Source organism: Ambystoma mexicanum, chromosome 4q (assembly GCF_040938575.1).
Source record: "Ambystoma mexicanum isolate Mex_15411 chromosome 4q, UKY_AmexF1_1, whole genome shotgun sequence".
NCBI lineage: Eukaryota > Metazoa > Chordata > Amphibia > Caudata > Ambystomatidae > Ambystoma > Ambystoma mexicanum.
Window position 1 is genome coordinate 1,151,354,379 of NC_090928.1, and position 25,772 is coordinate 1,151,380,150.

Genomic DNA, 25,772 nt, shown 5'->3' on the forward strand with positions numbered 1-25,772 from the left:
ACATATTTCCATCATGAACGCTTCACTTGCGTTATATTTTCTCCTGCCGCGAGCTCTATGTCTCATCTATCTTGCGTATATACATTTGCTAATTCTCTTCTTACTTATCTTCTTAGTGTGGCTGATTTCTTAGTATTTGCATACATGTTTATCTTGTTACTTCAGTTACATCTTCTGACTTTAAGTATTTGTATGTCATTTCTATGCATCCCTACTTTAAGTATTTGTATGTCATTTCTATGCATCCCTGTGTCTTCTCTTCATGTTGTCACTTTACTCTTGCCTGATTTCACTTATAGCTCTTCTATTTTCAGGGGTCTATGCAGCCATCCTTCCAGCTCATCAGCGCAAGGGTACATTTGATAGGGTTGTCTAAGTTCATAACGTCGTTCATATTTTTGGTGTGGTATTGGGATGATACCTGGTGTCACACATAGTGCTTTCTTGTTCTTCCAATATGACTAAGGTGGGAGGGCGGGCACTATACATGATGTGTACATCTGTCTCTTTCGTTAGCCAATAACCAAGAGCTGAGATAGCCCTTGTGTCAGGTGACTTTACATAAGAACATTGGGCCTCATTACGAGTTCTGTGGTAACCCACTAATGCAACCAGCAGGTTGCCGCTGAACCGCTAACCCCGTTTATGCTGCCTGAGATACTGGTGCCACCAGGACGTTAAAAGTCCCAGTGGCCAGGGATATCCGGCGGCGGAAAGTGTAAGTCCACATTCTCATGTAGTTCGATAGGACTTAATGAGAATAGGCACACAGAAGCACCGGCACTGTTGCTAACGCTGCTGGTGCTTCTGTGACAACTCTGCCTATTGGGCCATTGCGCCCGGCGGTTCAGACTGTGTGGCGGTCCGGAAAGGGTGCTGGTACAGTGCAACTGGCAACCTTATTTTCAGACTGCCACACTTGTAATGCGGCCCATTGTTGATTGAATGTGTTATACCGAGAGGCAAAGGGGTGTGAGAGTAAGAACATAAACTCGGCAAGGGGACTGGAGGACATGAGAGGAGTCCGTGAGGTTATGAAGAGCCGAGGAGTGGAGTGTTCGCGGTGAGGGATTACAGTGAGGTATATTCACTGATGTAGAGGGGGCAAGACCATGAGTGGATTTATAAACAAGAAGTAGGAATTCAAAGAGAGGCCTATTTTGCATGGAAAGCCTTCGAGTGTGTGTGACAAAATGACTTCTGCCATGCAGGAAGACAAGGATGAGTGGAGGCTAAAACACCCACTCATCCTTCTACTTCTACAAACCAAGAGCCAACACAATTGTAAAGGTAAAACAGGCACAGTCAAGAGATATACCTTCTTCGGCTTTTGTGATAATGTGGGCTGAGCAAAGGCCATGCTCTTAAGAGCGGTGTGAATGTGCTTCAGTAGCTACCCAAACAGGAAAGTATAACAGTCCAAAATAAAGGCATTTGCAATCAAGCTTCTGTAAAAATATGTACTTTAATCAGACACACCATGTACAATACTAACTAACTAGAAAACACTGTAGAAACCCACCCTGTAAAAGAAACACACAATATGCACAGACAGAAAAGATGCAGCACTCTGGTTGATGGGACAAGGGGAGAAAAGCAATCAAGGACTAAAATGTTCAAAATTATATTTTGAGTTTACAAAAGGGATATATCCAATCTCTAGTGCCCAAAATGGACCACAGGGGCAGATATATGTCAAGATTACATTTGCAAATGTCTTAGTGGTTCAACAGCGTCGAACCAGGTTTCTCAGGATTATCAACTTTGGTCCCTCCAAGGGCTTTCAACCAACAGCACGTTGGGACCATAATTATATTGAAAGCCGTTATGCAAATGAACAGAGGTGTTGCTAGAGGGAGAGCTGAGTGTGTTATTCCCCACAATGTTTGGTTGTAGCCCCGGATAGGAGCTCATGGGCTGCAGCCAAAAGGCTATCATGCCCCAAGTACTGATAGTCCCGACATTAGCATAGCCCTGGATCTTTTACATACCTAGTAACACCCCTGCAAATGACAAAATGAATGAAAATGAATGAATGATCATGGTGTTGGCTCGGGTCATGATAGCCCAGTGGCAAGCTGCTGTCTATTTGGGTTCGAATGGAAGGGAACTGCGGGACTGGAACACACCTTCAGGAGACCTGCAAGATAGTGAGGTCCTAACAACAGGGTTGCTGGCAGAGAGGCGTGTTTATGGTGCAGCAGCAGAAGGCACCACCAATGGTCCCTGCAGATGGTTAGTAGACAGAGTGTGCCTTTACCTTGTAACATCTGCCTTCACCTTACAACTGGAGTACTGTAAAAAAGATGGCTCTCTCAGCTAACTCTTTTCAATTGATGATCCAAAAGATGCCTCAAGATGATTCAAATAATTGGTAGGAGACCCCTTCTTTAATAGGCAAACGTCTCCAGGTGATTGGACTAAAGCTAGCCTGCTTTACAAGTCCAATCCCTGCTCTTGAAATGTGCAGGCTTTGCCAACCTGATCTCACACTCAATGTTCTTTGCCAGAGAAAGTGGAGGGGACATGAAAGAGAAAGAGAAAGAGAGTTTCAAGATGGTGGTAGTATCCTTCCCTTGAACAGAGTACCCCTGACTACTCTAACCCCACCACCTTCTCTTTTCTTTAAGAACAAATGTCTTTAGAAATGCAGCCCCCTGGAGTGAGGCCGGGCTCTTGGTGAACTGGTGTGTCCTTTCATTCCTGTTGCCAGGCCAGTGGAGTGAGTGTCCCTGGGAGAAGGGTTATACCTGCCCTTGAAAAGGAACAAGAAGAAGCAATCCCAAAATGCAGCGGTCCCGCCAGTGGGCAGGGGTGGGCCTTTTCTGGGAGGAATACACAAAAGTCTTACAAGGCTGAACTGGGCCCACAGGGCTGGCACATGTGCAATATCAATTTAAGGTGGCTGGCATAACTATGAGAGCCACAATAGCCTAACACCGGTATGTCTTATTTGTACAGTGCGGCATAGCACCAGAACAAGATCTCCAGAGTTATGTTGTTTTTGGAGCAGGGGTGCATATCTTAAATGCAGCCCCTGCTCTGCAGAGACTTGTATGTCAGTCACTGCAGTAAATGGTGTTGTGAATCAGGATGCTGATGCAGCAGGGCACAAGTACACACTATGCTTTTGGCATGGTGCTTATAAAAGGGGAATCTGATTAGCAAATGTCTCTTTCCGAGATAGAAAGACCTTCATCATTTTATTATTTAATACACATTTTTTAAAAACAGTTCATTCACACCTTTGCCAGATGGCAGTTCATCACAACGTCATAACAGTAGGTTGAGGTGGGGGATAGTCTGGGTAGGTTAAAAAGGGTATACGTCCGGAGCGTGGCCAGCAGCAGAGCGATGCGGATCTGAGTTCCCGGAGCTCCCTTGGCCGCCAAACACATCCTGCATAAACACCCTGCCATCCGCATGAATTTGTGAAGAAAACCATTTTGATTGAAAGATAAGGGCTGCAAGAACACACAGAAGCCGAACAAAACCTAAAGGTGATTGTTGGACCAAGTTTTGAACTGCGGAGTGAAACACGCGTACATGAAAAGCTGTGAAAAGATCAAAGGGAAAATAACAGAGAGCTGTGGTTGGATGACCATGAACAATCCGTTAACAGCAGTAACACCTTGTGGCATTGTGCTGCCTGCTTAGATTGAGTGCGCGGCTATGGCCAAGAGAGACACCCGGGGCGGCCCTGCAAAGCCCACTGAGACGGCAGACACCGAACTCTGGGACTGGTGGGTGGACGTGCCCGCTCTGCTACACCAGTGCCTGGAGAAGAGCACCCTCGGACTGCCCTGTGTGTGGAGCCCCAATCGGAGTGAACGAGGTGCAGCAAACTTCCCCTGGTGTGGGACTCCTACTGGAAGGAGCTGTGTGAGATGTTGGATCAAAGCCAATGAGCTGATGAAGGTTATTGGTTATTGATTATTGATATGCCCGACCCTCTTGCACAAAGTAGCGGAAAGGAGACAACAAATCCTGCCCTTTGGCAGCGTGTGTAAAAGTCGTCCAGAGGAGCTGCGTGAGATGTTGGATCAAAGCCAATGAGCTGATGAAGGTTATTGGTTATTGATTATTGATATGCCTGGCCCTCTTGCACAAAGTAGCGGAAAGGAGACAACAAATCCTGCCCTTTGGCAGCGTGTGTAAAAGTCTGCCAGAGGTAGGTGGCCTGCGCGTGTACCTGATGTCACTGCAGAAAGTTGCCACCTCAATGGAAAACAATTACGCCATGCACCTCATAGTGACTAAGCAGAGGGAGACCTGAAGGCCCCTTCCCCCCACCTGGTCCTGCGCACGAGCTGTGCCCAACGTGGGTGAGACACAGATGCCCGCAGTCTTGAACATGTGTTTATATCACAAGACATAAAACACTGGGTTGGATAAGGCACCCTTTGCTGGATGCTGGGGTCACACCACTGTGGGGATGTCTACTGCGACCTGTAAAATGCCCTGGCCTGATACGCCACAGCGACGAATCTGAATCTCTGGGCGCGTATGGTGGTAATGCCTGAGTAAAAACTGTAACACGTCAAAACACACTCCTAGCACAGATCGTGGGAAAGAGTGACTGTAGCACATGTCCCAGAGACAGTACACCTACAGTGTGAGAACCACCCCAACGCAACTCCGCAAGATGTGGGTCCTAGAGGCATCGGTGTAATGCCCCCCAAATAAAAAAAACACAAGTGACACCCACAGCCACATTGCACCCACAGAAACACAGTACTAAGCGGAGATGTGGTGCAACTTTGCTGTACTCTGAACAACAGGCATCCCTACCCTGGCGAATGTGCAGTAGGTCTTCTATATAGAAACTAATGAACTGCTGAAGGCTAAAGTGCCGAGACGCTGCTGCAACGACTCCCAGCACTAGTGGAAAAGAGGTGCAACTGCCTATATAGGGGGGAGAAGTACAAGCGGCGAATTGCAAGTCCTAGCGAGCCCAACACTCAACAGAATAACACTCACAGCCACCTTTGCCCAACACTACAATCTAACACGAGCACCGGGCAGGCTACTGGGAGCAACACTGACCAAGATACAGAAGTGACCGCTATAGTGTGTCTAAGATCCAAATCATCCGGAATGGAGCCCAAACGAATAAGAGGTGCACAACCCTGACATCCCTGTACAATAATCCCGGAAGCCACCTCACCTGCCGCTTGGAACTAGACCCCACACGACCCAGTGCTTTCACACGGCGGATCATGTTACGGGACACACCAGTTTTGATTAAAGGCTGAATACATTTAACATAGATGAAACCCACATCCATCATGGGTAAAGATAAAGCTAAAAAGTACTCCATAAAGAACAAAATGGATCAATTCACCACACTATCCACGCAAAACCGAGATGGGCCAGAACTAACTAACATTGCCTCTCGCTCAGAGGCCACATCATCTCTGAAAGATGTCATGGCCGCTATAGCGGACTCCCAAGCCTCCATGGAGCAAAAAATTGGATGGCATGAGTATGGACGTGTCACTCCTCCGCCATGAATTGCAAAAACTGACATCTTGCACTGGAGAGCGAAGCAACGCATCTCCGAAGCTGAGGATGGAATAAGGAGATTTCAACAACAGCTGTCTAGCGTCAAATAGAACTCAAAACAATGGCCGAACGTGTGGACGAAGGTGAAGGTCGGTCAAGGCACAACAATGTCAGGATCCTTGGCCTGCCCGAAAATGCAGAAGGTCTGAGCATGGAGATTTTTCTTGAACAATAGCTTTTAGACATGTATGAACCGGACTCCTTCTCAAAATTCTTTTCGATTGAGAGAGCGCATTGCATGCCATCTGGGAAACCAATCCCAGGAGCACCCCCTCAAACTGTGATTGCAAAACTACTCAACTATAGAGACCGAGACACACTACTCCAAAAAGCAAGAGCCAAGGGCAAGCTGACTTACAACGGCACAAGAATTGCTTTCTTCCAGGACTACACCAGAGAGGTCCAGAAGGCCAGACAATCCTTCGACCAGCTAAAGAAACAATGGCAAGTTCTCAATGTCAAATACGGCCTTCTGTTTCCGGCCCAACTCAAGATATCTCACAGTGGAACAACGGTTCACTTTACCGATCCAAAAGAAGCCTGGAGATGGGCAGAGCAGCACATTGAAGATGACTGGAGAACATTGAGAAACAACAGACATAGGAACCCACGGGCTCGACATGAGACATGAGAGAGAGCCACCACCGATGCAACACCCAGAAGTAAACCCGCATGACGAGGGGGTTGAGTGATCACAGATGACGACCACCTAAGAGGTATAATAGAATAGGGATGCCGTACATGGGTCGCAATGCTACAGGCTAAATGTAGATGGAAGACAGTATGGCAGCTGCTAAGATGGTGCCCTCCCCTGCGGACTGCCTTAAGTGCATAACACTTAATAGGTATTTTGTTTGCCTGATTGTCGGCTCTCTTGGCTGGCATCAGTAGTTGTTAAATGTTTGGGTGACAGATAATTTCGAGTTGGGTGGAGTATAGGGTGGGGAATTGGACATTTAAGTGTTAATGTTTCTGTTATTATCTGGGTCTGGAAGACGATGCATACATATCCTGTAAATGCCCTGTGCACCACAACAAGACCGACACTACACCCATGAGCAATGCGGGAGAACATGCGCATCACCCTAACTCCCATACTGAATGGCCCCCTCTGATGTGGATTTCATAACCCTACATTTCCTGACCTGGAATGTCAATGGGCTGGGCGGAGGGATCAAAAGACGGCTGGTCACTCAGTTTTTAAACAGGCACACGCCAGATGTGGTCTTCCTGACTGAAACACAACTGACAGGGACCACGTGCACCTTATTCAAGCATAACAACTATAGGCTGGCTATACACGTCGGCTTTACCATGGGCTCCCGAGGCATGCTTATACTAGTACACAAAAAACTGCCTTTCACCCTTACAAATGTGACACAGGACGGCAGTGGCAGATTTGCGTAAATCACTGGGTCATTGTGGAATCAGTCCATTGCTATGCTAGTGGTGAACTCACCCCCGGTGCTGCTACCCGCACTAATAGGCGACATCACACCCATAATCTCTAGAGATGTATCTGATCTCATGATATAGGTGGGGACTTCAATGAGTTAAGTTATGGAGGTAGGAATGGACCGTACACTCCTGAGAGGGAGAGACCCTGCCACCCGCACCAAACTTACTACATTCACTACTGCATTAGGCCTGTACAATGTGTGGCGAGACCTACATCCAGATGAGATGGAATACTCTTTTCACTCGGGCATGCATGCTTCATTGTCACGACCGGACTATTTCTTCCTCCCAGCACTAGACATATATAGGACATCCATGGCAACCTTACTGCCCAAAGGCATATCGGACCACTCCCCCGTGCTGATTGAACTGAACACAAACAGACCACATCCCCCACCCATATGGCGCTTGAAGAACTATTATTTGGGATTCCGAGAGCCATTAGAACAGGCACACCCAGCAACAACAAAGTATTTTGAGATGAACAATGGGTCAGTGGAAGACCCGGGAGTGCTGTGGGAGGTGTATAAACCAGTGCTGCGGGGCGAGATCATCTCTTGGATAATAAGAAAAGGCACCAATGAGATCTCATTCAGGCTGAACAAGTTACACAAGCAGAGACGGACCATCTGACTCTTGACCGGCCCGAAACCCATCGCTCACTGATACTGGATCACCAACGCCTCCAAAATGTGGTGCTAGACTGTGCCAAACAGGCCCACAGAATGATGCGGGCTAGAATATATGAGACTGGATACAAGGTGGGCAAAATGTTGGCAGGTTCGGATGATCAGAGCAGAAGGTACAGAACCACTGCTAACTGATCGAGACATAGCTGAAGGCTTCATCTCTTACTATGCAGACCTGTATAAACCTCCCACAGGCCGAATTAACATCTCTGTACTAAATGAGATTACCTTTCCCTCCCTCAATGTAGATCAGCAGACCTTTTTAGATAAAGAAATAACGGAGGAAGAACTGGCATCAGCCATGTCGAAACTTCAAGCAGGGAAGACACCTGGGCCAAACGGCTTCCCAATAGAACTGTGGTGTAAACTGGGAATAAACAAGATTTCCCTGCACCTATTGAGAATGTTCTTACAATCCAAAGCTCAAGGCTGTCTACCCTCGGATCTTCAGAGGGCCACAATAATAGTGATCCCCAAAGCGGACAAACCATTGGACCGCTATGGTTCTTATAGACCAATTTCACTCATCAACAGCGAGACCAAAATCTTGGCGAAGGTGCTTGCCAACCGACTACAACACGTTAGAACAACGCTGATACACCCGGACCAATGTGGCTTTATGCCTCAAATGTCCACCGGCATGAACATCCATAGACTGCATTCAGCACTGGAAAGAGTGCCCAATATATGAGTCACCCTAAGATTGCTGGTTACTCTGTGCAATGGGAGGCAATATGGGAAATAATGCGCCCTATGGGATTTGGTCCGCAATACATAAATTGGTTGTAACCTCTGTATGAATCCCCTGAGGCAGAAATGAGAGTGAATGGGTGGCCCTCGAGACCCTTTAAACTGGGGAAAGGGACTAGACAAGGGTGCCCCTGTCTGCAATGATCTTTGTCTTGGCCATAGAGCTGCTGGTGATACTGCTACAAACATCAATGTCTTGGAGCGTTTTTTGCTGGGCGGAAGATTGCGAAGATAAAGTTTCTCTATATGCGGATGATCTGCTAATCTATCTGAAAGACCAGCATATATCCTGCCCCACAGTAACAAACCTACTAATCAGCTACGGCACATTTAGTGGAATACGAGTGAACTGGGCAAAATCAATACTATTTCCAATAGACAAAACAAACTTTACGAGGCCAGAGAACTACCCGTCCCGAATCGAGTTAGATCAATTGCAGTACCTCGGCATACAAATCACAAACAATCTCAGCAATTACGTAGCTAGGAACCTCCATCCGATCACAGCAAGGTTTGCAGAAGATGTCCGACACTGGGTCCTGCTCCCATTGACCCTACTAGGAAGGTCGGCCCTTTTCAAGATGATGGCCCTCCCCCGCTTCCTATATGTATTGCAAAATGCTGCAATACACATTCCACCGAAGGAATTTCAAAAAATTGATTGCATACTTAGAAAGCTGAAGTGGTGCAGTGGACACCCCCGTATTGCACTATGCACCCTGCAACACTCCATATGGGAGGGTGAGATTGGACTCCCACGCCAACAGTCATAATACTGGTCCGCCCAAATGGCAAGGGTAAACGATTTGTTGCATGGAGACCAATCACTGCCACATATTAGGACTGCGAACACAGGTGAACGAAGCAGGTCAAAACTTGAACATCTTTATAGGGCGACACATCACGCATTCCCCCGAACCATCTCGACACATGTATGGACTGACTGGTATGGAAAGCAGCACATAAACACATGGGTTGGGATACAAAAGTCACCCCACTACAACCATTATGGGGAAATAGAAATCTTCCTGAAGTGAATAAACTCCTGAGATGGCACAATTGGAGAGACCTTGAGATCAAAACAGTTGGAGACATCATTGCAGATGGCACACTGGTGCCCTTTGAATCCCTGGTGTTCCGCTTTCACCTTCCACTCACCGAACACTACCACTACACACTACTACATCACACATTACAACCCCACTTCCCGGAGCTAGCGAAGATGCCTGAAAGCCCCCCTCTCAAAAGGAACATAGTCCAGGCAAGGATCGATACTAAGACTACATCGATAATGTATAACATCATAACCTCCTTTGCCACCACAAAACTCCTGAGCCTGAAATCGAATGAGAGAGAGATGTCGGGGTCATACAAATGGAAGACTTGGTGATGGCCTTGATGCTTCCCCATGAAATAGCAATCTCTGCCAGACTCCGACTTATACAGTTTAAAATACTGCATAGAATATATTACCCGAGAGTGGCCCTTTATAGATGGGGGAAATGCGATGGCCCACTTTGTCTTCGCTGTAAAAGGGAGGAAGGCGCTTTCTTCCACATATTATTGGAATGCAATAACATCCAACAGTACTAGCAGCAGTGTTGTGACAAACTCTCACGTGTGCTGGGAAAGGAAATACATAGAGATGCAAAACTGCTGCTTCTTGGGATAGAGGAGGAGGGGGAACTGTCCAGACATGAGAAATTATTTGTTTCAACAACCACAGCTCTAATCAAATGAAATATTGCAAAACTATGGGGCTCTGCAATAAGCCCGCTATATGAACAATAGGTCATCAATGTAAACATATGTCTGATAATGAAGATTACCCATGCTAATTGTGCAGGGAGTAGTAATTCTATTAAAGACTAGGAGGTGAGCATTATGCTTCAACTTCTTTAATTTACCACTCAGCAGTTTCAACAAACCAATGAAACCAATAACAAAACACTGAAAAAAGTCTCAATGGGCTTTTCTTCTTTTCTTCTTTTGGAGCTACAATCCCATAGTCTATGTAGTGCATCTCCTTTCATGCTCAGCTATGACCACTTCCTGTCCCTGAGCTCCTCCTCGCTTTTACTCGCTCTCAATTGTCACTTTCAAACTCCATGCTATGTCCTGCCAACAGAGCGAAGACTTAAACCACTCTAAACTGAATGTCAATCCTCCTCAACTCCAGGCGACCACAGTTGCTAGTCTCCTATCTCAATTGTTCTTCTTTTCTTCCCCTAGGAACAATACAAAGCAGAACATTCAGGGTGGTGTCCATGTATTGCCACTATCATATACAGTATTATCCAACACAATATAGAAATGCGATATACACAATACATAACTTGGGCGGGAATTTAATGCTCGCCTCCTAGTCTTTACTAGAATTAATACTCACTGCGCAGTTAGCAGAGGTAATCTTTATTCTATGACAAGACTGGAGGCAAGCATTATGCTTGTTCAAAGCTTCCCAACACAGCGACCGCTAGACTCTCGGTCTGCTTAAAATAAAACTCTTTATACGTGCGATCATTAGCCCAGTCTGCTGCTAACATAATATCTCTCAGAGACACTCCTGTTGTAAAGGCTTTAGAAGCCATAGCTCCTCGCACTGAGTGTGCTCCGTACTTTCCTAAGTCAATATTCGCTGCTTTTATAATCTCCTTGACCCATCTAGCAATGGTAGCAATTGTGTGGTACTGACTGCTCTGTATTCAGCTGTCCTGCTTTCATACTCCTTGATGCAACTTGCTACACACCACTTAGGTCTGTTTGGAAAATATGGATAGTGTACTGAAGAAGTACCTTTCTTAGTCCTCTTCACTATCTCGAAGGTCACTCCCTCTAGCCCGAAGGACCTTCTATTTACTTCCAGCGTTCTCACATCCGATATGTGCTTGCAAGAAAATAGACACAAAAGCATTGCTAGTTTACCTGATCATTGCTTAAGTGATAAGTATCTGTCTACGGGCCAGCTTTCTAATAGTTTAAGTATGAGAGATACATCGCAGACTGTTTTATATCTAGGTTCTGGGGGCACTTTAAATCTGGCCCCTCGAATGAATCTAACTTCTGCTAGGTGTTCCCCTGCTGGTACTCCCTCGATCGGCAGATGTCCTGCAGATATCGCGGATGGTTTATAGTGAATAAGTCGAATTCAAAAAAGTCAAATGCAGAAATATCAACAAAAAAAAATTTTGAATGTGTTTTTTTTGTTTACAATTTTTTACAACTTTTTATAAAGTCCCCCCCCAGCTCCCCGTTTATTTTTACTAGCTAAAGCCAAAAAAACATACAAATAAAAAAAAGCAGATTCGACTTTTTTTTCGAAATTTTTTGGATTCGACTTTTTGCTTTCAACATTATGACTGGCTACCATTGCGGAACTCTACACTCCTATCGTGCGGAAGGCTAATCCGTCTTGTGACAAATGCACTAGAAAGTTTAGTATCATCACTACAAGTGCAGAAATGGGATGAATACCTCTCCTCTTGCACCAGCTAATCCATATGGCCCAAGCCGCTTCGTAGCTCCTTCTAGTGGATGGAGCCTGTAAGTCTAGAAATACGGATACCTCTACTTTGAGACCGCAAATGCATTTTGGTGGCCGTGGGCCAACCGTCTCATGCACGATATGACAAAATATAGGTTTTCGAGTTTGCCAATGAACGGCCATTTTGATGTAACAAGAATCGCCATTTTGTTTTCTAACCATTGCTCATTGCTTTCTGTTCTTATTGCTTCGCAGTATATTTTCCGCTTACACTGCTCGACTGTGAAACATTGTTGTCTGTATGTGAAAAGGACAAGGCCTCAAGGCCGTGAGGATAACAAGAGTTTTCTAACACACAAACGTAGGCAGCGCCAGGAAGAATGCCCGGCTCCCTCCCGAATGTAGCCTTGAAGCAGAGCTGCAGGGCATTTAATCATTTCACAGCTGCCAGCCAGTCTCGTTATATGGTAGAATATGTTACAATAATACCGCTAAAGGCTTGAATTATGCTTTTCTTATGGCCCCCCTTTGCTGAGCCCGCTAGAGCATGTCGGCACCCAGGACGCAAATAGCACCTGATAGATAGCAAGGTCCGGAATGCAACTCCCCCCGTATGTAGTTCGCTTCCAAGAACAGAAGCACTGTGTTCTGTTCAATAACCGATAGGTGCCTTCGCACTCACAAATTGCAAATTGTTATTAGAATAGATGTTTGAAGGTGTCATAGTGGTTGGAGATGTCCATCATCACACCAAGTTCAAAGAAACCCAATAAAGGGGGGTGTTAAACATGTTATAGCTGATTGTTTGATATGCATTTTGTATATATGTAACTGATGTACGTAATTCACTCTCTTGCGTCCCTCGTGATCTAGAGATACACGTCGCGGGGCGTGAGACCGAGTTGGCCAACTGAGACTTTTGCTTTGCAATAAAACCCTAGCTTTGGGAATACAACCTCGAGTCTGGCGTCTTTATCGTGTGTGGTGACTTGCCTTGTTTCCATAGACGTCAGGGTCCCCTAGGGCCCTGCAGCTTGTGCCAAAAGGCCTGGCAGTGCCAAGCGTCTCCTGATATCCTGCACGCGATGAGCGGGAGTGTCTCTCTCACTCTCAGAGGATGATACGACCCAACTGGGTCCATGAGCAGTCGTTCTCCTCCGGTAAGACTCTCGGATGGTCCACTGCTAGCTCCATAAGCGTTGGAAACCACACTTGCCACTTCCACAGTGGTGCTACTAACAGAAGCTCTGCTCTCTCCCTCTGACATTTCACTAGATCGCTGCTCAGCATCATGAATGGGGGAAAAGCGTATTCCGGGCCGTCTCTCCAATCTTTCCGGAACGCGTCTGTGCCTCGAGTCCCCAGGTCCAGCCTCCAGCTGAAGTATATGGTTGTCTGGGTGTTCAACCGGGATGCAAGGTCTACGTGCAGCAGACCCCATTTCTGGTTTATCTTCTGAAACACAGCTGGAGCCAGTTTCCAATCGCTGGAGTCCATGAGGTAACGCAAGTTCCAATCCGCTACTATGTTCAGTGTCCCGGATAGGTACTCCACTGTTACTGATGTCTGAGGCCCTCATTACGACCCTGGCGGAATTCGGAAAACGATGGCGGAAATGCAATACCGCCATCGAATAGCGCTCGGTGCGACTATGACCCGTCACCGCAAAGTACGATGCCATTAGCGACACCGTAGTGAACGCCAACGCTAACTGCACCAAGCACGCGGGCGCGCGCCATGCCAAACCGTAAACACCACCATGGCGCAACGGTACGCCAATTCCGACCCCAGCGGACATGTACCTAACGCCATCAAGCATGGCGGAATGCACCATTCCGCCATGGTGAGAAGTACGGCATCGCGAATCAACCGTAAACGGCCCCACTGACTGCCCGTACACCGCTCCCTGCCCACAAAGTACAACTCCCCGTAGGTGCAACGAAGCCACAATGCAACCAGTGAAATGCACAAGTCACCCATGCATGCCAACGAACAAATGGACCTCAAGAGGGGCCAATGGGAGCTGCAGGGCACAGATGGCACGAATACAGAAGCCATCCCAATGGACATGACCACAGTCCCCCACCAAGAAACGCACGCAAACACAGGCACCTGTGACCAGCAATATTCAGAAAATCACAACATTCCACCAGTCCACCTGGCTGACCGGCATCTGTCACACAAAACCCAATCCCCCGCCCCTGAGCATGACAACATTCAAACTGTCATATTGGCAGCCCCCATCCCTGACCTCACGGGCTTCGTAGGCAAACGCGCCCAGTACAGGACCACGCAACAAAACTCCGAAGCTGGAACCCAATGCAGATCCCCTCACAATACATCGCTCCCCAAATAGAAATATGCCACATCACTTGCAAAGAAGAACGCTACACGGCCCATATCAGAATAGAATTTTAATGCACATCAATATCACCAAGCCCATACAGCCATCAGGCCATGAACTCCAAAACACATTTCACCATTGTGGGCTGCATCCGCAAGAAATGACCAGCCACTACTCGTGTGACGCCCTGTTCCCTCATGGTACACAGAGCCACATACACGTACGAAAAGGCAACATGGAAGCGCACAGAACCGCAGGGCCGTCCCAATGGGGAGGCACTAGTCCAGCTGAAAGGCCGAAATGTTGCTCCGAGCCACCAGTACTGCGTAAGGGCATGTGGCCCATTGGCGATCGTCCCATAAGATCGTAATGCTGCTCCACTGATTAACACGAAGCAGCAGGTGTCGGGAGTAAAATCCATCTGCAGGAGTGGCATACAGATGGCAGTGGCAAAAGGGGAGGAGATACCTGTCAACCAAAAGAAAAGAAACAGAATAGAATGGCCATCAGAACTACATTCGAACAACTCACTTCAATGATCACACTAGATCCACAGCCATATGCATGCAAGCCCACTCCAAAGGATCATCACCACCCCAAAACCACTTGCGAATCATAACTATCCATATCGAGGTGAAAACACCATCACAAACGAGTGTACCTGTGCATGCGCCTGTGAAAACAGAGTCCTTCAGATGGGATTGGTAACGTGCATGGACACAAGTGTCTGAAGGCGCGTCGAGACAGGGAGGGCTCAACAAGGCCAGATAGACGATGGTCCCAATATGGCAGCCCTGCATCACATAGCGCAGGGGGGGCGGACAGATCCCAAGAAGCCCTGTACATGGCAAACACTGTATCAAATCACCTGCCCATGCATCCATTCATCATTCCCTCATCCCGTAATGAAAACGCCTGAATATTTACTCACATAACATTAGAAATATCCATTGAGTCTGTGCGTTATGCAGCCTGCAAAATCCACAGTGCCCCAGCACGTAATTCTAGTCTAGTGAAGTAACATGTATTTGGGAACGTCCTGCCTTATCGTCCACTACGCAATTGCGCATCCCATACTATTCATATCAATCATAGCATTCTCGCCATGGCCCCTGTCCCAAGGACATTGAACAATAGAACGTTATATTTGCAGTCAGACCTGTGGGCATCTCCTCGCCGCTAGCTGAAAACCGAAAGCGCCGCCCTTCGAATTCCTCATTTGCAACATCACGTCGAAGAGGCATCTGTGGCCGTTTGAAAACACTAATTAATCCATCGAGTGCGGCTGTGTGTGAAAATGGCAACTGCCTTCACCCACGAATGGGACGCCCCGCCCGTCGTTGCAACTCGGTACAGTGATGAATGAGGGCCCACCGTTACTCGAGTACTACGTTCCACTGACCCTTCACAACTCTGTTCGCGACTGCACAGATAGTATTTGAAACAATGGGACCACAACAGAATGAACATATCAACCAATGTTACACGGCCATCGGGTACAAATACAAGATTGCAATAGCAAGATGCCATTCCACGAATTGCAGCGTTGTGCGCGGGACGTGCTCGGCCAAAGGGGAGAGCAGTTTGCACAGGTGGAATGAATCACCACAGGTGGAGGCCATTCAGCCTGGAAACACATAAATTGCACAGCCAGTCTCCTCCCACACCCACTCCGAAATGCTACCGGCAGGACTCGCGATGTTGGCCCTGGGGGACCTGATAGCACTGCAAGTACTCCAACTCCAAGAAGAAGACGAACACCAACTACAACCGGCCGCACGGAGGAGACGCAGGAGGAGGAGGAGGCCAAGGCAGGGCCAGCAAGGGCCGCCAGCACAGCCACTACCACCACGCAGGCAGCCCGCAATCCCACGCCTCCGAGCACATCCGTTCAACCTCACTGATGAGCAGATCCACACCCTCTACCGTCTGGACCGGGACACCATAACCGCCATTGTGGACATGACACAGGCTGACCTTGTCAGCATGATAGATAGCCCAACCGCCATCCCACCCCTACTGAAGGTGGTGTCTGTACTCCACTTCCTGGCCACAGGCACCTACCAGCACACAGTCGGACAGTTGCATGGCATTTCTCAGCCACTGTTCTCACGGACACTATTGCAAGTGCTCGATGCCCTCCTGCAGCACGCAGACGACTACATCTCTCTACCACGCTCGGAGCAGGAAATTACCAACACAAAAGTGGGATTCCATGCACTTGGCGGCATACCGGGTTGCATTGGTGCCATCGACTGCACCCATGTGGAATTGGTCGTCCCACATGCCATGGAGGCCCAGTACCGCAACCGAAAACAATTTCATTCCCTGAATGTACAAATGGTGTGTGACTCCAACAGGATCATTACACATTGTTGTGCCCGATTCCCTGGATCAACCCATGATTCTATGGTCTTGAGGAACTCTACAATACCACGCTACATGGAGCGACACGCAGGGAACAGATCCTGGCTACTCGGTGAGTCTCATTACATGCATGATAATGTGGGGTATGTGATTCGGCAATGACCTGGCAGGAAGGGGGGGGGGTGTGCGTACGTAGCAATGGCATTCCACATCATACGTTTCTCGTCCACATACAGGTGATGCTGGATATCCACTGAAGAGATGGCTCCTCACACCAGTCCGGAACCCACGGGACCAGCATGAGGAGGACTACAACCATGCCCACTCACGTACCCGTGTAGTCATTGAACAGGCATTCGGCCTACTGAAGACCCGTTTCCGGTGCCTCAGCAGGTCTGGCGGGGCACTCCTGTACCGCCATGAGAAGGTTGCAAAGATGGTGATGGCATGTGTCATGCTCCACAACATGTGCATACGTAGAAATGTGCCCATGCCCCCTGACGCAGAACTGCAAGCACCTGATGATGGTCATGATGAGGGTGGGGATGTGGCAGCACCTCAAGGAGTCTGCGAGGCACCGGAGGCCCGTGACATTCGTCAGCATCTCATTGATGCATGCTTCTAGCACTCACGCCTGGTGGCTGATACATGGACACGGGATGCGTGGCACTGTGTGTGTCTGGTACATGCACAATATGGACTGTACGCCTATAATGGCCTAGTACACAAAGATCAATGTCCACACATCTCATTGGTTGATCGTGCACTTTTTATGGCATATGTGATATCATGTTGTACACCCTATCGACCCGCCACCCAAGTGAGCCCAACACACCCCCTCCACCCTCCCACCTCCCCCCCGAACACCAGTGTCCAAAGATGCTCATCGTCCGTGGGCAGTCGCTATTGCAAGCCCCCTCTGCGGGTATCAGGGGCACCCCTGCCTGTGGAGCGCAGGTTCCTCCCAGATCTACGTTGGGGGCTGCCCTGGACGGAACTTGCAACGGATGATGTCTCTGCCTGCTCACGTCCATGCATGTCCCTAAGGGTTTGCGAGAGCTCAGTGAGCACACGGCGCACTGCGGCAAGTTCACCACATACGTCTTTGGACGTCGCATGCAGTTCCCCCCTCAGGCTCTCGGTGCTTCTCTCCATTTGGACTCTCAGGCTCTCGGTGCTACTCTCCATTTGTGCCCTTAGTGTCTCTGTGCCTCTCTCCATTTGTGCCCTAAGTGTCTCAGTTGATGTTTCTATGTCTGCCTTAGTGCCCCCACATTCATCGGCATGGTCCTTGAGGAGCGTGGCCAGTTGCTGCTGTTGCACGATTAACTGGTCGAGGGACTGTTGCCTCTGCTGGGCCATGGCCATTTGCGGGGGTGTCACAGAGGGGCTGTTGTCCTCATGTTGCCCTGCCACAGGGCTTGTGGGGGATGGCCAGTCGTCGTCTTGTGGGTGCCCCTGCGTGGTATCCTCATGTAGTACGGGATGGAACAGACAGGGGGATTGGGACAGGTCATGGATGGATCTGACTTCGACATCCCCGTCTTCTGTGTCGGAGCATGCTGCCATCAATGGGGTGTCACCTATGGTGCTGCTGCCACCGGAGGCAGTGCCTTCTGTGGCATCCGTTGGGGGGACCTGTGGTGGTGGTGTTGTGGCCATGCTGGCTGCTGGGGTGCCTGTTGATGTTCCCTCCTGTGTGCTGCCACCTGATTTGTGCTGCTGCCGTGTCTTGATGCGTGCAGCTGAGGTGGAGGGTCTTTGGCCGTCGGTCTTGGCCCTCTTTGCAGGTGTGCTGGTAGGGGTGTCCTGCAGCTCGTCGTTTGGATCGGACCCTGTGGTGGAGTAAAGGAGGGCGAGGGTTATTGGTGGGTCTGTGGGAATTGGAATGGCATTGTATCACATGCATTGGGGTGGTACCTGAGGGTGATTATGGTCGGGGCCTTGGAGGTGCTTCCATTTGTGTGTGGAGTGAGGGTGCAGTTGTTTGGCAGCCTGCAGTTAGGGTGTGCCTGCTGCACGTGTAGTGCGTGTTTTAGGGGTTTTTAATTATTTATGTATTTATTGTGGGTTTTAACGTGCGCTATCAGGCCAATGTGTGTGGACGTTCTCCTGGACATGTGTTTCTGTTGCACTATGGGGACACATGGTGCTTCGAATGGATGGACTTTGTGGATTTAGCATTGTTTCATTAGGCCCACCTACCTGAATCTTCGGATGTCTGCACTCCTTTCTCCATCCCTCCGACTCCCTCTATGCTCTCCATTCCGATGGTGGAGGCACAGATTTCTTCCCAGGGGGTCAGCTTGATTGGTGATTCCGATCCTCCCCCGGTGGCTGTGGCAATGTTGCGGTTGGCAGAGAGTATGCTGCGGACGCGTATCCGCAGGTCGTCCCATCGCTTGCGGCATTGCTGTGGGGTGCGGGGTGCGGTCCCCACCGCACTTACCCGCTGTGCCACCAGAGCCCATATGGCCTTCTTGTTTGCGAGTGCCGTCCTGGTCATTTGCGTGGAGAAGACGACGGCAGCATTCTCCTGGAGGGTCTCTGTTAGCACGGTGAGTTCCTCACGGGAGAAGTGGACCTGCCGCTTGCGGTCGCACGCTTTCTTCGCTACTTTTCCCATTTTTCTTGGTTTCGCTAGGGTGGATGACGGGTTGGGTTGTGTCTCAGGGTGGTGATTTTAGTGGTTGTGTGGTTTTAGTGGTTTTATAGGTGTACGGCGGGTTGTTTCCCGTTCCGGGCCCGTGTTTTAACTTCCGTTTCTGTATATTTCCGGTCACCGTACTTTACGGTAGGCGCACACTGCGGTGTCCGCTGTGATGGGTGGCGGTATTGCACCTAGGGCGCCGTACGGCGGCGGTGTGGGCCGTTTCGGGGTCATTTCCGCCATCGCGGACTTTGCACTTCCGCCATGCCGTGGTGCTCGTGCCCGATGGGTCGGAATGGGCCGCACTTTGCTCCTTCTTGCAATGGCGGAAACGCTATTTACGCTGTGGCGGTCCGGTCAGTCACTTTCCGCCAGGGTCGTAATGAGGGCCTGAGAGTGAAGGCAGACATGGCAAAAATCTTTCACCAGCTCTGCCAGCATCTTGGATCTGGTGCCGCCTAGATGGTTTATATATCGAACTGCCGAATATGTTGTCCATCTTTAGTAGGATGCACGATTTCATCTTCCCCTTTGTGAAGGCTCTGATCACAAAGGACCCAGCCAACAGCTCCAGACAGTTTATATGGACGCAGAGTTCCTCTTCGCTCGATTTCCTCCTTGTCTGCAGGTCCCCGCATCTTGCTCCCCAGCCCAAGCGGCTGGCGTCGGATTCTATTATCAGGTCCGGTTGATCTCCGAAAATGGCTCGCCCATTCCAGGCATCCATATTCTTCAACCACCATTCCATCACGGATTCTTGATCCAAAGGTACCAACTGATGAAACCTCAAGCCTTGCTGCAGATGTCTTATATTTAGTCTTTGCAGTGCAATGGTCTGGGAAATATGGCTTGAATGGACACTGCTAGGAGCCCCACTATTCTCTCCAATGTTCTGAGCGAAACTACTTGTTTCTGTAGGTGCACTCTTATTTCCCTCTTGATATTGCATATTTTCCGGGCTGGAAGCTCCATCGTGGCTTTCCTGCTGTCTAGGACAAAGCCTTGGAAGTCTAGCCTATGTGCTGGCTTGGGGTCCCACTTTTCTACGTTGACAAGGAATCCTAGGGACGACAGCAGGTCTTGGAACCATTTCATCTGATATAGGAATACCTCTTGGTCTTCAGCCAACAGAAAGACGTTGTCTAAATAAATGATCAGCCTTATACCTTTCTCCCTTATCGCTGTTGCAACTGGCTTCATTAATTTGGTGAAGGCCCAAGGGGCCGACACAAGCCCGAAGGGCATTGTTTTGAATCGCCAAAACTGCCCTTTCCAGTGAAAAGCTAGGAAGGTTCTGAACTCCTCTGCTACTGGAACCATTATGTAGGCGTCCTTCAGGTCCAGTCTCGTCAGCCAATCTCCTTCTCTGAGGGAATCTTGGAGCTGATGGATGCCCTCCATCTTGAAATGACGGTAGACTACCCAGCTGTTCAGCTCCTTGAGGTTTAAGACTGGTCACACTTTCTCCTTTCTGTGCACTAGGAACATATTGCTTACGAAGCTGGGCTCTCTCTGACACTTCGCTATGGCATTCTTCTGCACCTGTTCTCCCAGTATTGGGCTCTGGGATATGGGGGTCTTCTACCTCCCTGGTTTCGACCAGCCGTCCGACCCCTGTGGCGGCTGGTCCCGCCAAAAACATGGTTAGGGAAGATCTTGCAGATCAAGGCTTGTGACTTCTCCAAGGAGGTGTAGGTACCGACAAAATGGCCCATTTCTTTTCCGAAGGTTTCTCCGAAGAGGAGCCCCTGCGCCGCCTCTCCTGCCTCGTATGATGCGAGGTCGCTAAGTTTGGCATCAATTTTCAGTAATAGCCCTCATCTTTGTTCCGATGCGATGGCGCAGTTGGCATTGCCCAGTAAGCAGACTGCTGTCTGCGCCGAGCCTGCCAGCGCATTGGGGTCTACCTCTTCTCCCAAGTCTCGGCCCTCTCCGCCAGGTCTCTAGTTCCAATGTTTTGGCTATTTTGTCCGGAAGGTCTGGTCTCAGGCATTCCGCTCGAAGGCGCTGTCGGACTTCCTTGTTGAGCGCTTTCCTTAGCCTCATGGTCATGTACTGTGCCACCGTTGGTGATGGTTGCCAGTCTGATGACCTCGGGTTCCGGATGCTGTCTGGATCGAACATATCCTCCTCCACCTCCTCGAGGTGTTTCTCTTTGGGGTATCTCTTCCCTCCCCTGGGCTTGACTTCCTCCTCCTCCTCTATCTCATCCTCGTCTTGGGAGGGAGGGTCTCCTTCTACTGGCTCTCCCTCCAAGCCTGGGTTCGCCTCTCCTTCATCTTCTTCCCCAGGAGTGGGGGTTGTGAGGTTCGGCACTGTCTGACACTGCAAATACACTACCTCTGGGGCCTTTTCTTTCGCCCCATCCAAAGGGCCCTGGGGGTCGCAAGAGGCTTTCCTCTTCCGGGCCTTCCTTAGTACTCCCCTTAGACCCTGCATCAGAGGGTTCAGTGGGCGTGCACTCTGTCCCTATGGTGCTATCTCTGGGCTGATGTAGCATTGCTTCCAATGTCTCCAGCCTCTCTTGAAGGGGCTTGACCCCTTGCGCCACAGCATCCACTAGTGAGTTCCCCAGCACCTCCTTGAAGCTGGCCGCTAAATCCTGCTTATTTTATTATTATTATTATTATTATTTATATATATTATTTATATATTTATATATTTTTTATGGCATATATGTGGCTGCACCACACTCTGTGTTTCTCAAAGCCTGTGATGGGCTATCACTCTAATCCCCTTCATTGGAGCTCTGTGCTGTCTGATGTGCGAATTGCCTCCTGTATATTAATTCAGGCACGAGCTTCAGTGCCTCTGTGTGCACGCTCTCTGTTTTCTGCTCTGTGTGCTCTCCTGAGCGTGAGCGTTAGAGTCGCCAGGCGGGCTGACTCACAGGTCAATTGCCGGTTTGCAAAAATGGGTTCTAGGACTCCGGTTACTTCAAATAAGCTCCGCATGTGAGCTTTCACTGCCGGGCAGGGCTCCTTTGTTTCTCTGCATCACAGTGCTAATGCGACGCGGAGATCCGGTGCTCCGTACCTGACTCGACCCACACAAAGGTGGGGGGCGGCGAGCACCGGCGAGACTCTCCCTCGTATGAGGGCTCCAAGCAAAGCCCCGCGGGCACCTAGCCACCACTGGGCGTGCGCTCCATGGGGGTGTTAATCACCTGGGGGTCCATTAATCCCACGATCGAAATATAAAAGCCGCAATTTGCATCAATATAATGTAAATATAATATAAACGCTGCAACTGAATACGCTCAGGCTATGAGCACCGCGCTGGCAGCAGCACATCTTAACTATGGTATGCCTACAAATATGTAAGCTGACTATGCAATTTACACTCACTTTCTACATCTTACATGTGTTAAACCCACACACATTTAGCATTCACATGAGGTAACATTTTTGGTACTTATCTGCTTGAAGAGCAGTAAAAGAAGAGGATGAGCTCAGGGACAGGAAGTGGTCATAGCTGAGCGTGAAAGGAGATGGACTACAGAGGCTATGGGGATTGTAGTTCCAAAAGAAGAAAAGAAGAAAAGCCTATTGAGACTTTTTTCAGTGTTTTGTTATTGGTTTTATTGGTTTGTTGAAACTGCTGAGGAATGGTAAATTAAAGAAGTTGAAGCATAATGCTCGCCTCCAGTCTTGTCATAGAATGGAACGTAGAGTGTACACAGCGAGAGGATGTCCGAGGAAAGCTGATAAAATATGGCAAAAATGGAGGACGCGCAATGAACAATGCAACTGATCGTGTGTCGGACGTCAGGAGAGGGGCGAAACAGGGACACTCTGATGTACACTCTTTGTAAGCGGCTAAAGATTTTTCAAGACCCACTTTGTTTGTTTGTTGTATGTGTGAGAATTTATGGAAGGTCTCTAGGGACCAGGTTTGACAGTAAGGTCTTGTAATGTTTTTCCTTTAATATGCCAAAAATCAATAAAATGTGCTATATAAAAAAAGGGTATACGTCCCAAAGTTGAGGATTTTGTTGAGTTGAGCAGAAGAGTAGAGGTGTAAACCAAGAAGTAGGCTTCTGAAGTAGTTCGGTTTGCTTAGCACATGAGTAGAGATATATTTTTCAGTTGGCTGTTGTGAGCAAATTTGTCTAATATTTCGGCAGTTTAGTCTGACTGTTGTGGCATAACCATGATGAACTGGTAGGGTTTCAGGTCACTGTCAAAAAAAAACCAAAGGTTGTGAGCCACAGACAGTTACTTTCCACCTCATCTACATACCACCCAAGCACAACACTCCTTCATCAGACTTCATGGAATTGGTCACCACTGTGTCTCTAATGTATGCCAACAACATCTTTAACAGAAGTTTCAACATCTCTGGCAATCCAGCAACTGAGTGTGTTTGTTTGTTTGTTTTCATATTTATAATGCGTGCCAGACCCAAGGGTATCAGGGTGCAAAGGGCATAAAGAGGGTTGTTCAGCTTTGGTTACATTGCTGTAAAATATCATACATTACATACACATAATGTCAGGAAACATCAAGAAGCAGTTTTATACAGTGTGTGCATTATATACGAGTTCTGTCAAGAGACATATCAAACAGTTCTATACAATATGTACATGCAGGGTAGGTGATGTCAGGGAGAGTAGTAGTGAGTCAAATATCATGTTCCTTAATCCATTGGATAAGGTTGGATCTAAAGCGTAAATAGGGTATGTGAATGAAGGAAGAGCTCCACTGCCTACATGGCACTCTAAACCTCACACAGCACATGAACGATCCGACACACAGGAAAGTTAATATCCTCAACCTCATCATCATTTTCCTGACCACACTGATTACTGCACTCCAATCCCACTCAACTGGTCAGAACATCTTGCAATGCCCTTTTCCATTAGTCACACAACCCCAGTGAAGCACTCCCATCAGAAACCCAGAAAACAAGTCTTCAGATTATTCAAGAACTTCTTAGTGACTGCTCTCACAGAACACCTCTCCAACCTTCACCTCACATGGACCAGTATACCTAAGATGACTCAGGACTGCCTGTCTCTTCTTATTAACACAACACCACCCTCACAAACAACATTAACCGCCATGCACCGGGGAAACAACACACCCTCAAGGCTAACCCTTCTGCATCCTTGTGCACTCAAGAACTCAATTTCAACAGAAGAATGATCTGCTCAGGGGAATCTGTGTCACATGCAGACGACTGAACACAATTGCCAATGCAATTACTACCAAAACACCATTGCCAAAGCCGACAAGGGAAACAGAGTCCTTTTAAAAGCCATCAAGCATTGCATAAACCCACTGCCTGATCCACTGTTACTGCAGTCCATTGTAAAATCCTTTGCCATAATCTCTTTCATCATCAACATGATCAGCCAGAAAATAGACACCTTCTATCACATCTTGCAAAACCCTACTATCTTGAATATCTCCAAGACACTTATTATGGAAGACCTCAGTTCCACCCTAGCTTTCCTCATGGCCACAGCGTCACCTGTGGTGTCTCGCAAGGATCCATGGAACCCTCCTGGCTACACACAACATCCAAATCGTCCGATATGCAGATGCCAGACAGTTCTACATCAAGATATACTCCATCAACGGCATCCACAGGCTGAAGCCTGCCAGCCATTGGTCCAGTACTGAATGTCCAATGATTACCTGAAGTTCAACCCCTCCGAGATCAAATTCCTACTGTTGGCCAACAACACTGAAAATAAACCTTGACATCTAGACCTGGTTCAGCTGGCCGCCTGTGCCAAGTCCCTTGAGTTAAACATCTCCTTCAAGCAGCACATAGCAAGGAAGGGACAAATGGCTTGGTACCAACTTTATCTCCTGTGGAAAATCAAGCCCTTCTTTGCAGAAGAAAACTTCAGATCTGTCATCAAGCTTTTATCCTCTCCCACCTGGTTGGTGGGAATGCCCTTCTAGAAGGCGTTCCTGCAACTGCCCTTGCACCTTTGAGATGTGTCCTACATGTTGCAGCATGACTCATCAAAACACTCAGCAAATTTGAATACATCACCCCAACCTGACATTAGGGAGCTGTTTTTTATTTTGAAAGAACTTGAGGGAAAAGCCCCAGAACACACATGTGTGGAGAAGAATGATACTTGGTATCAAAGCATTCAAGATGCCATGATGTCCAAATTACAAACTCATCATCAGAAAATTGAAATTAAAAAACAGCGAGCAGTTTTACTTCCTCCCACCCATGAATATCTTGGGGATGTTTCTGACATTCTCCAATTCTGCTTTAGTCGTGTATCTGAGGACCTTGTTCTTAAGGTTCTAAAATCTTTGAAACCCACTTTCTGCAAGGGTGATGAGTGCCCTGCCTTTGTAATCAAGGACAGCGCTGATTCATTGATGCCTTTCATTAATGAGATCATTAATTCCTCCTTTGATGGTTTTATTGTACCTGGTAATCTCAGGGAATCTTGGATCACACCTTTAACTAAAGAGGAGTTGCTTGTTCCCA